General features: G+C 51.4%; 1 long non-coding RNA gene and 1 pseudogene across 1 annotated transcript; one reads left to right on the top strand and one right to left on the bottom strand.

Moving 5' to 3' along the window:
* Positions 1–944: 944 nt before the first annotated feature.
* Positions 945–1,029, top strand: LOC114117680 (U2 spliceosomal RNA; annotated as a pseudogene).
* Positions 1,030–1,617: 588 nt separating this feature from the next.
* On the bottom strand, positions 1,618–9,054 carry LOC121816317 (uncharacterized). The gene is made up of 2 exons (XR_006055855.2): positions 8,926–9,054; positions 1,618–5,126 (listed from the first exon to the last, which is right to left on the bottom strand). It is a non-coding gene; the product is annotated as an uncharacterized LOC121816317 (long non-coding RNA).
* Between the last annotated feature and the right edge of the window lie 1,482 nt (positions 9,055–10,536).

Below are 10,536 nucleotides of genomic sequence, written 5' to 3'. Positions count from 1 at the left end.
TGGGGTGTTGGAATGCCAGAATGAAGAACAGGCAAGTCATCACACAAACGTGCAGTTATGCAAAGCCACTCTCCAGAGGAGAGGGCGCGGGTGGGGAGGGCAGTCAGGGCCAAAGGCTTTGAGCATCACCCCAATTCCCCTTGGGGAGTAAACCTGATTTCAGAATGGCTTCTGCAGTGGCTCTGAAAAGTGGTGAGGGTGTTGCTGGTGATCAGACTCAGAAAGGGCTCCATGGTTATTGCTTTGGAGGAATTCCTAGGGAAAACTAAAAGAAATTCAAGTTCAGCATTGGGTCAAACCCATGTGACATTTTTTCTTGTTTCACTGCCAACAGCACCACTGTTCAGAAATATAAAAGAGAATCTTGAGTGCAGGAGGGCATAAGACAGTTATACATCCCCTTAAATAAGCCTCCCAGCCCACAATTCTAAGGAGCTGAGCCCCCAGTACCATGAGAAGAGGAAGTGGCTGTTTATTAAGACACAGAGAACAAAGCAGAGCACCTACAGCTGCCTTATGCTGGGCTGACCAGTCCTTGTGCCTCAACAAAGCAGGAGCTCACAGCCTGGACAACGGCTGGCACACGTGGGTGAACTCTGGCCAGCACACGTGCACACGGACTGTGAAGGACAAAGCGGGTAGTGGTCTGGCTGGTCCTAGACAAGGCTCATCATCCCCACTCTCCCAGTCATGGCTTCCATTTGGGGAAAATTTGAGGAAACCTAAAGGTTTAGGGCTGGGTCTCATGGCACCAAGATGGTAAATGAGTGGACCTCACCAACTCCAGCTCTCCAGCCCAGGCTCCTCTCTTATTGGTTCTGTGGGCACCAGACCCCCCTGAGCAGAGGGAGCATAACAGATCTTGACTTCACTGCTCCATTTTACATGAATGGGCAACTTAATGTTACCAGGAATCTAAGCTACGTCATGGGTTTAGCTATACTACTGCTTCTCAGCTTTTTAGCTAAGATCAAGTGTGGTATCTGTTCTCAATGAAACTATGAGCCATGCTGTATAGGGCCACCCAAAACAGACAGGTCATGGTGGAGAGTTCTAATAAAACATGGTCCACTGGAGCACAAGCTGGAATCAAGATTGCCAGGTGAAATATCAATAACCTGAGATATGCAGATGGCACCACCCTTATGGCAGAAAAAGAACTAAGGAGCCTCTTGATGAAAGTGAAAGAGGAGAGTGAAAAAGTTAGCTTAAAATTCAACATTCAGAAAACTAAGATCATGGCATCTGGTCCCATCACTTCATGGGAAACAGATGTAGTGACAGTGACAGGGAATGGCAAACCACTTCAGTATTCTTGCCTTGAGAACCCCAAACAGTATGAAAGGCATGCTGCAGTCCATGGGGTCACAGAGTCTGGCACAGTGAGTGACTGAACTGAATGGGCTAAGGTGACCATCTTCTTTCCAATTTATGGTGAATTTCAAACTGAAATGTACCCAGTACACATCTTACATCTTCTTTCCAAGGTGAGGTCATCATACATGATATTCTTTAGAAAATTCCCTGTGTTCAACTGGCCCTGGTTCTTCCTTTTCCACTTCTCGTCAAGATCATCTGATTATAAGCAGAACTGCCAAGAAGCCCCCTGACACCCCCTGCTAACAAACAGAATTTTATTGTATAATAATCTGTATTGAATAATACAATAGAATATAGTATACCATACCAATTCTCACAGTATTCATAAGAATTCTGCTAACTGGAGAATGTGCTTCAACAGTCACAGGAATTCTTTTTCTCTGATAACAAATATAATGCATGACGTATATATAATGCATAACATAAATGTAACAAACATAGAATATTCAGAAGCACACAGAGAAGAAAACTTGGACGCCCATTCACTCCCACCTACAGAGATAATCGCTGTTAATATTTTGGCAATTCTTCTCCCCCAAGCTAAGTAACGTACCCTTTTTTATATGAAACTGAGGTCATATAAGATCTGCTTTTTTTGGTGACTCTCTGCACTGAACATCAGATCAACCACATTTCATAACACAGTTTCCATGGCTGTATATCACCTGGATGCCCGAAAACTCACTTAGCCAATCTCCTTACACTGGACATTTGGGCACACAAGGGATGATCTGTTAAGTAACCCTCCACTGACTCTCTTCCTGAGTATAAGTTCCTAGAAGTAAAACGGCTGGGTCAGAGCACACAGGTTTGGATACTTATGGCCAAACTTTCTTTCCCAAGTTTACTGTGTACCTTCCCAAGTACCATGTATGGCTGGCCGTCTATGTTCCCCAGACCAGTGACTGGTGGTTTCTTCTTGGCTCTTCCATTTTAAATGCAATGTGCTGTGTTGAATACAGCAAAATTCATCTCTGGAATTCATCTCCATCCTGGGGAACCTACAGATACACCAAAGACAGCACTTCTGAAACGACCAAGGAAACATGAGACATGCCTAAATGTGAACTGAATGCTGAAACAGGTTTTGCAAACTACATGATTAAATGATGCTATTTTTCTGACAAAGTATGGATGAAAACTTTGGGCTTGGCCCTGCCCACCTGTTTAAAAGAATCTGTTCTAGTGACAATGTTTCCATGGCTTGTCACTCTGTCCACCCGATTGTTGGTGGCGTAGATTCTCGAGGGACATCATCCAAGCTTTACATCTCCCAGCACTCATTCTGGGTCCCCCAGTCTTGCAGCTCTGCCTGGCTTCCCCAAGCTGGAGAAGCAGGTACCCATTTCAGGCCTTCTGGGCAGAGCAGGGTAGACTCTGCCATGCACCGAGGTGAAGCGCCCTTCTGGGCGTGCTTCTGCCGCCTCCATAGACTGACTTGCTGGATACAGGAAGACACCGGTGACTCATCTTCCTCTGGAAGGCAGGCAGGACTGTGGCATCCTCTGAAGGTGAAGGTGCCTCATTTAAAATTCACCAAAAATCCCCAGTGTCTCCAACAGCTCCTTCCGTCTGGGAAGTGGTACAAGATTTGTCACGTTTGGCAACTCACCTTTGGCCACAGCAAGTTCCAGCTCAGGAATTTAATCATTGTATTGAACAACTAATTTCTAAATTGGGCTTGTGATCAAGACTGTTTTATAGGAATATTAATTGTTTGAAGTGTGCAGCCAGAAAATACATGACAACCTAGATTTTATGGCTTGTTCCAGATGACGGTGACACATTACGGAGACATGCATCTGCTCCCTAACACCATAAATTGGATGTTGTTTATAATAATGCAGCTGGAGCAGTAACACTTTATCGTAAGAGCTGCTGCCCCCATGGAAGATCATTACTCAGCATACACTTGATAAATTGGTCATCATTCCTGGGCAGAAGAGGTGATGGGACCTGTTTTATTTACGGCAATATGTTATCTTCTTATTAGGCTGATTTTTTTTTTCTTACTAGAATGATTATGTTACTTTTTGTGTACTACTCAGAGAATTTTGTCAATGTCTTGAGTCTTATGGGTATTAATGCCAGAAACAGGAGTAACCATTCTTAATCTCAGGATTACTTTTAGGGGAGAACTTGGGAAAGAGATCTTCACTGACAGATTTAATCTCTTACTTCCCAAATGGAAAAACAAAGAAGAAATGATAATGACAACAAGCAAATTTGTTCCTCCAAAGTTGGCCAGGGCACAACAGGTGAGCCACACTGACTGGATCTGCTCTTTATTTTTTTGCCCTTTAAATATAAGATGACAGCAGTTGACTGTGGTTCGGTAGATGGTGTGAGGCTGGGCCTGCCATGCTCCTAGACTTGTGTCCCCAAGGGAGCCTGGCCACTTCCCCCTGGTGACTAAGAACAGAGTCATGCTGTGTCCATCATGCTGCTGCCATAAGGCAAACTGCCCCAGACCCTGGTCACCAGTGCCCTGGGCCAGCGGCATATGTGTACCAGTCCAGTGACAGGGGCTCAATGTCCTCGCAGATGGCAACTGGGCCAGGCACTGGCTGAGTGGCCACTACTCACTAGGTTGCAGGCTCCCTGGAGCCCCTGAGACTCTTCCCAGCGTCTAGCAGCTTCAAAGTTTTCGCACAACAGTCTCTCCTGACTCACCAGTGTCATGCACATCAGATTCACCTTTGGGGGCTGACTGAGTCTCCGAGGTGAGCCTGTAGGAGGCAGGGGTGCAGATGGGGTTGCAGACAAAGAGCTAGAATCATGTTTGCAGAGGGTCTGGCCATTTTTGAATGCTTTTACAAACGCTGTCTCAAGGCGATTTGACCAGAGATTTGAGTTTGTTGTTTCGTCACTGCATCGTCTCTCTTTGTGACCCAGGACTGTACTCCACCAGGCTCCTCTGTCCATGGGATTTCCCAGGCAAGAGTATGGAGTGGGCTGCCATTTCCTTCTCCAGAGGATCTTTCTGACCCAAGGATCAAACTGTTGTCTCCTGCACTGGCAGGCAGGTTCTTTACCACTGAGCCACCAGGGAAGCCTGGGGATTTAAGTGGGGGCTGGGAGATCCAGCTCCACTGCACCCTCAGGCTGGTTCACTCCTAGCAGCTCCAATAGCCACATCTTCTGCTGGAAAATAGGGTCATGCTCGCCCCATGCAAGTGGGCTTCCATGAGGATCCAGGGGGGTAACCCACACAAGCACATGTGGATGCTGGCAGTTACTGTGCACTGTCCCCCCTTCACAGAATGAACAACTGCAGGGGAGCGGACACAGCAGGATATGAAGGGTACTGACCTTCCATCTGCTTCCACTTGGGTCATCCCAGGTGATTTTTCACAACCCTCCTCTTTCATGGGTGAGGAGACACAGGCTGGGTTCTCAGTGGTCATCACTGTTCAGGGTGGACGCTCCCCTGCTGGAGGAGGGGGGGCTGCCCTGTTCCCCGGGGGTGGGGTGGGGCGGGTGTTCAGTAGGGGCCCTGGCCTCCATCCAGCAGAGTCCAGAGGTACTCTCCCGGTGTGACAACCAAGAAATCTTTGATGCTGTCAAATGTACTCTGGAGGGGACATTACCCCAAAGTTGAGACTCCGTGAAGCAGAATAACGTCGAAGGCTGATGAGAACAGAGCCAGGGCCCGAGTCTAGTCTTAGAGGCACAGGGTTCATTAAAACAGAGTTGAGACGAGGTTCCAATCACATGGGGACAGACGGATACAGTCTTCAAGGTAACTGGAACAGAGGGAAGGCCCTGTGAGGAATGGCCATTGAGATAACCAGAGCAAAGGCCTAGAGGGAGACCACACAGGTGACAGAGGGGCTACAGAGGGAGGGGACACCACACAGGCATAAGGGAGCCCACAGAGGAGATTGGACCTGGGAAGAAGTCAGGCCCAGGAGCCAGGCAGGGCAGGTCCCTGTGGGTTGGGGCTGGAGGGGCCTGCAGGCTCAGCCAGAGTGAGGACATGGACCTGGAACAACGGGCCCCCACGATGTACAGGAGGGCCTTCCCCAGCAACGGCCTCGTCCTGACAACTGACCTGTCACTGCTGACCACAGACAAGCTGGGTAGTGAGAGAAAGGAGCTACGTACACAAACCTGGGTACGGAGGTGGGTCGGGCTCCTGCAGGCGGTCAGCAATCCTGAGCCTCGCTCTGCCCAGAGGTGACACCAGCCAGTCACCTGTCCCCAGCCCCCCACAGACAGCAAGCCAGGGGCTTGTGACAGGCCTCTCTCTGTCTCGGGTTGGGGGGTGGCGGGGGCTCACAGAGGTGTCTGCTTTCCTCGCCATCTGGGGAGTCAGGATTTCCTGTGCCAAGTGACAAATGCTTACGCCTCTCACACTCCTACTCCTCAGGAAATCCGGCCCAAGAGGCAACCGAAAAAAAAAAAAAAACCCTGTGTGGGTCATCAGTCTATTTTTATTCTGCATGGCCTGCCTCCACTGCTGCCCACCAGAGAGAAGTTCAACCAGACGGGTGTTCAGGAAGATGCTAGAAATGTCTAGCCTGCAGATGCCGATGGGCTGTTAACAGAGGTCAGGCTGTGGAGACGGGCAGCCTGCTGGGAGGTCCCAGGCTGAACGACTTTAGAGAGAAATTGGTGACCGGGCCCGTGCGCTCTAAGATCACAGCCCTTTTTACTTCTCAGTATCTCGGTAGAGCAGGGCTTTCTCCCTCAGAGTGACACAGGGTTCCCTGACTCATTCAGAGAATCACTCTCACATTTACTCAGAAAGCTGTATGGCTGCTAGGAGCGGGGCTCCAGGTCCCACACTGGATCTCAGGGCGAAGAAGAAAACTGACCTAGAATGATCAAGCCCACTGGAGCATCATGGGAAGCTGTGCCCTGTGTTATGGGCAGATGGCCCCACCTCAATGACAATGATCTAAACTTACACACACACACACGGCTGCTGGCTCAGCTCAAGGAAGCAGATGTCCCCAGTTAAGCATGACTAGCTGGACCAATTCTGTCCTCCTTTCCCATCACTGGTTATTGCAGGAGCCAAGACAGATGCCTGTTAGCCCTGAACTGGCTTCCCTGGTATAAGCCCCACCAGCCACCCCTCCAGAGGCCTCTCAGGAGGTGCCGTGGAGCCCAGCTGCCAGCAGAGGGGGCCCCAGGCTGCCGGGAACCAGGGCTGCAGCAAAGAAAGCAGTGGGGAGAGTACAGAGTTGCCTAGAGCACGCCAGGGATGAGGCTGATCAGAAAACTATTTGGCTCCGTCCCCACTTGCCAACTGACAGAGGCTTGTGTCCACGATGAAGTCACAGACAATGGAGAGTGTCTGGCAGTGAACAGAGAGGACAAAACCAGAGGAAGGAAACTACAGGCTGGGAGGGCGCGGGGCCAGGCAGTCCAGCCGTGCCAAGGCCCACGAAACCCAAGTCGGCCTTTGGGAGCCCCTGCTTGGGTCTCGTCATTGTATTGGGTTGCCCGCTGGTCATCCTGAAGCTGGAATCATGTACTGAGGAAGGGAGGCAGGGGAAGGGGTCCAGGCGCGGTGGCCAGGCAGCTGGTAGGCCTCCCCCCACCCCCCACCCCCCGACTTCACAGGCTCGGTGATGGCCTGCTGCAGTGAGGGAGCTAGAGCCACTTGGCCACTGCAGGGGGACTGTGGAGGCAAGGCTGAGACCTCCCACTCCAGGGAGCAGTCTCTCAATGGCTGAGAGCCTCTGAGACGTGACAGTTCGAGAAAATGCAACATGACCACAGCACAGCGCCTGTACTATCCAGCCCTGGAGAGCAGCCTGCAGCTTACCCTTGGGTCTGGAGCCGGCACCCAGAGGAACAGCAGGACAAGAAGTGATGTGATAGACTCCACTGAGCAAGATGCCTGCCCATCCGCTCACCAAACAGTAAAGCGGCCCAACCCAGCAGGAGCCCTGCCTGGACAGAAAACAGCCACCAGCAGCCCTAGACACAGGACACCTGTGAGGAAGCGGGCCTGGCACACCCGGCTTTGTGTCCCCTCCTTCCAGAGGGTCTGGGGGTCTGCACCCTCCTCAGCAGCAGAGGGTGATGTCTGGCGACCTGTAGTCACAACATGCCCAGGTCTGGTTTTGCCAGGTGGCCCTGGAGCCTCCACTACTGTAGAGCACAAATTAGCTACCTTGGTCAAGCTCCCACCCCTGCAGGATGGCACCCAGTCACCACAGGCCAGGCCCTTTTCACCCTAAGTAACATGCAGATAATAATCACTTATCTATCTGTCATAGAAATAAGCAGAGGCCCATAAGGAATCAGAGCTCAGGCAGAAGTCTGATCTGAAATTCAATATTCTCTACCTCTCCCCTCCGTCACTCATCAGAGCTGCTCTGGGAGGAGCCCTGCAGGCTTACCCTGCAGCCATCTGGGCCTCATGACGTGGGCACCATCTCTCTTGTTGGCATTTGGGTGCTGTCGGCGCTCCCCCAGGCTCCATCTCCAGGCCTCCCCAGGGACCCGTCCCCTCCCTGCAGACGTGAGCCTGTTTCTTTCATCTGTTTCCAAGCCGGCCTGAATGCAATTTCCCACCTGCTTCTCTCCACTGCCTTATATATCATCTGGGCTATTTAAATAAATCTGGGCTGTCTCTTGGGGTGTTTATAAGCAAATGTAAGCCAGGTCTACGGGAAAGCGTATTAGTTACTCTCGTGTCTTTATCATATTTACTCCTTTAAAGACCATTTTGCCATTTGCTCTCTGTGGTTCCCAGGACATAACTGCAAAAATCCTCCTCCTCCTTTCTTTTCCTCCTGCTCCTCAGAACCCAGGGGGCTCCTGCTGTGCAGGAAACCAGTCTATAAACCTTTGAGAGCGCACGGTTCCTGGGGAACTTGCCCTTCACAGGATATAAGACTGTGCAACTCGGACAAACGGTACCATTGCCAGGAGGAGGATGGCACCGAGCCCTGTCCTGAGGCCCGACTGTCACAGAACCTGTAATATTCTGGAAGCCTCCGTTGTGGGCCCACTGGCAATGCCTGGCCACCGTCCTCTCTTCTCCCTGCTGGGCGTGCAGACACTGCTGGCCTCCCTGTTTCCTTGCCCCCAGCCTGCAGCCAGAAGATGGGGTTTCTTTCCCTGCTTTCTCTTCAGCCTAGTCTCCCGAGGAGTGCCTTCCCTCAGAACGTTGGTGCTGATCCCTCAAGATTCCAAATACCAGTTTAGAAAAGGCCCCACGCTTGTGAGAAAATATTCCTGTCCCCAAGTCCATAAGCCAGTACCTTACCGTGGCCTCAGCTGTTTCCTCTCAAACCCTAGGCACCTCACCCTCCTCCCCTGGGGCTCTTGAGGGAGGCTTGCAGGGTCTTGCAGCCAGTCCCACAGCCGAGGTGCTATTGAACAGGTCTCTGAGCTCCCGAGCTGAGGCAGGAGTCCCCCAGGGAGAAGTGGGCTGGCGAGAAGAGGGGCGGAGAGGGGAGAATTGTGTTTCCGATTTGTGCAGCCTCTAGGCCTCTGGGTGCCAAACACTGGCAACCCACTGGAAAATACCAAGGTTACTGACATCTCTGTCACTTCACCACGAACCCGACACATACGAACCTGGTGGGGCTATTCGCAGGGAAATTACCCGCGAGAGTACAACTGGAGAAGAGTTTCAACACACAGCAAGAAACTACGGCCCGGCTCCTCCACCACGGCAGGACCTGAATGAGGCGTTCTCTCGTGTGCGCATGTGCACGATGACCACGTGACCAATGGATGCTGGCGCTGATTGGCTGGATGGAAACAGAGTGGGTCTGCGTGGAGCTCCGCCTTGCCTCAGCTGCTGTCATTGCGTAGTCTGGCTATCAGTTGGCTCCGGTGGGTGAGCCAATGAAGACGGACGTGAGAAACATGCCGCCCGTGGAGAAGGGGAAGTTAGAAGTTGACTTGTTTTCTGGCCCCTGCCCCACCCACCGCCTCCCTGCGTCCAGCTGAAGGAGGGCACTTAGCTTACTGGGGACCTGAAGGTGCCCCCATGAGGCAGGGGAGTGTGTCACCTCTCCAGTCCTAGATTCCCACGTTTGTGTTATTTCATTAGTTCAGGAGCCAGTGATGAGGGTCAGGGTTTTGTTTTCCAAAACCCAAAGACAAAAAGGTGTGTGGGGCTGGAATACGGGGACCCCAGCAGGCCTTCCAGGAACAATAAACAAGGGCTGTTTGAGCTCCTTTTCCTTTGTCCGAGCTGCTGGGTTCGCTTGAAACAATTTGCTGCCTAAATTGGCCTCCTCGCCCACACACGCTCCCCACTTCCTTGAAAGACACAGAGGAAAGGTTTTAAAAAAAAAAAAAAAAAAAACACTTGCAAAAATTAGTGCTTTGGGTCCAGGAAATCCCAGCTCCTGGAACCAATGGGTTAATGTGGGGGCCACTGATAAGTCCCAGCTGTTGCAGCCGTTCCAGCTGGAGGCTGTGGAATCGGGGCTGGAACGGGTAAAAGGATCGAGTCTCTTACTCTTAATTTTTGTTCCTGCTTCCCCATGGGCCGATGCTAAACTTCCGTTAGCTCCCTGCCTCAGCTTGGCCAGGCTCGCGTCAAGTTACGTTCCAAACAAAAAAGTGGGAGAACATTTCGTGTGAAGAAGGTGTGGGGCAGAGGGAGTTGGACCCCATCTGATGGAGAGCGAGTTTCCACTTTGGGCTGGGCCAGGCCTGCCGCCCCAGGCTTGTACAGAATGAATCACAGCTGTGCGGCTGCTGGTGGGTCCCTCCCCTCCCACCACCCGGGCATCCGGGAAGCAGGCAGAGGGGAACAGGTGGGCTGAGGCCAGCTGCAGACTCTGCCCCCACACCCCCACCCCCGAGCGCCCAGCCACATCCAAGAGCAAACATGGGAAGAAGAGACACTGTGGAGTATTCCAAGGTGCTGAGACCCGACCAGGCTTCAGAGTCCCTCCTGTCTTTAATTTCCTAGCCTGAGGCCAGACCCAGCAAGGACCAGCTTAAGTTCTTGCAAGGAGGGGCAGACCCTGGTGTCAGCCCAGGCTACTTTAAGGCTCTCTCTGGGCATTCGATTCTTAAGAAGTTGGAATGCCACTCTATATAAAATAGATAAACAATAAGGACTTACTGTATGGCACAGAGAATTATATTCAATATCGTGTAATAATCTGTAATGAAAAATCCATATGTATAACTGAATCACTTTGCTGTGTGCCTGAAACTAACACA

The sequence above is a fragment of the Ovis aries genome, chromosome 13 (assembly GCF_016772045.2).
Source record: "Ovis aries strain OAR_USU_Benz2616 breed Rambouillet chromosome 13, ARS-UI_Ramb_v3.0, whole genome shotgun sequence".
In the NCBI taxonomy this organism is placed as follows: Eukaryota; Metazoa; Chordata; class Mammalia; order Artiodactyla; family Bovidae; genus Ovis; species Ovis aries.
Note: the sequence above shows the minus strand (reverse complement) of the source record. Positions and strands in the feature narration are given on the sequence as shown.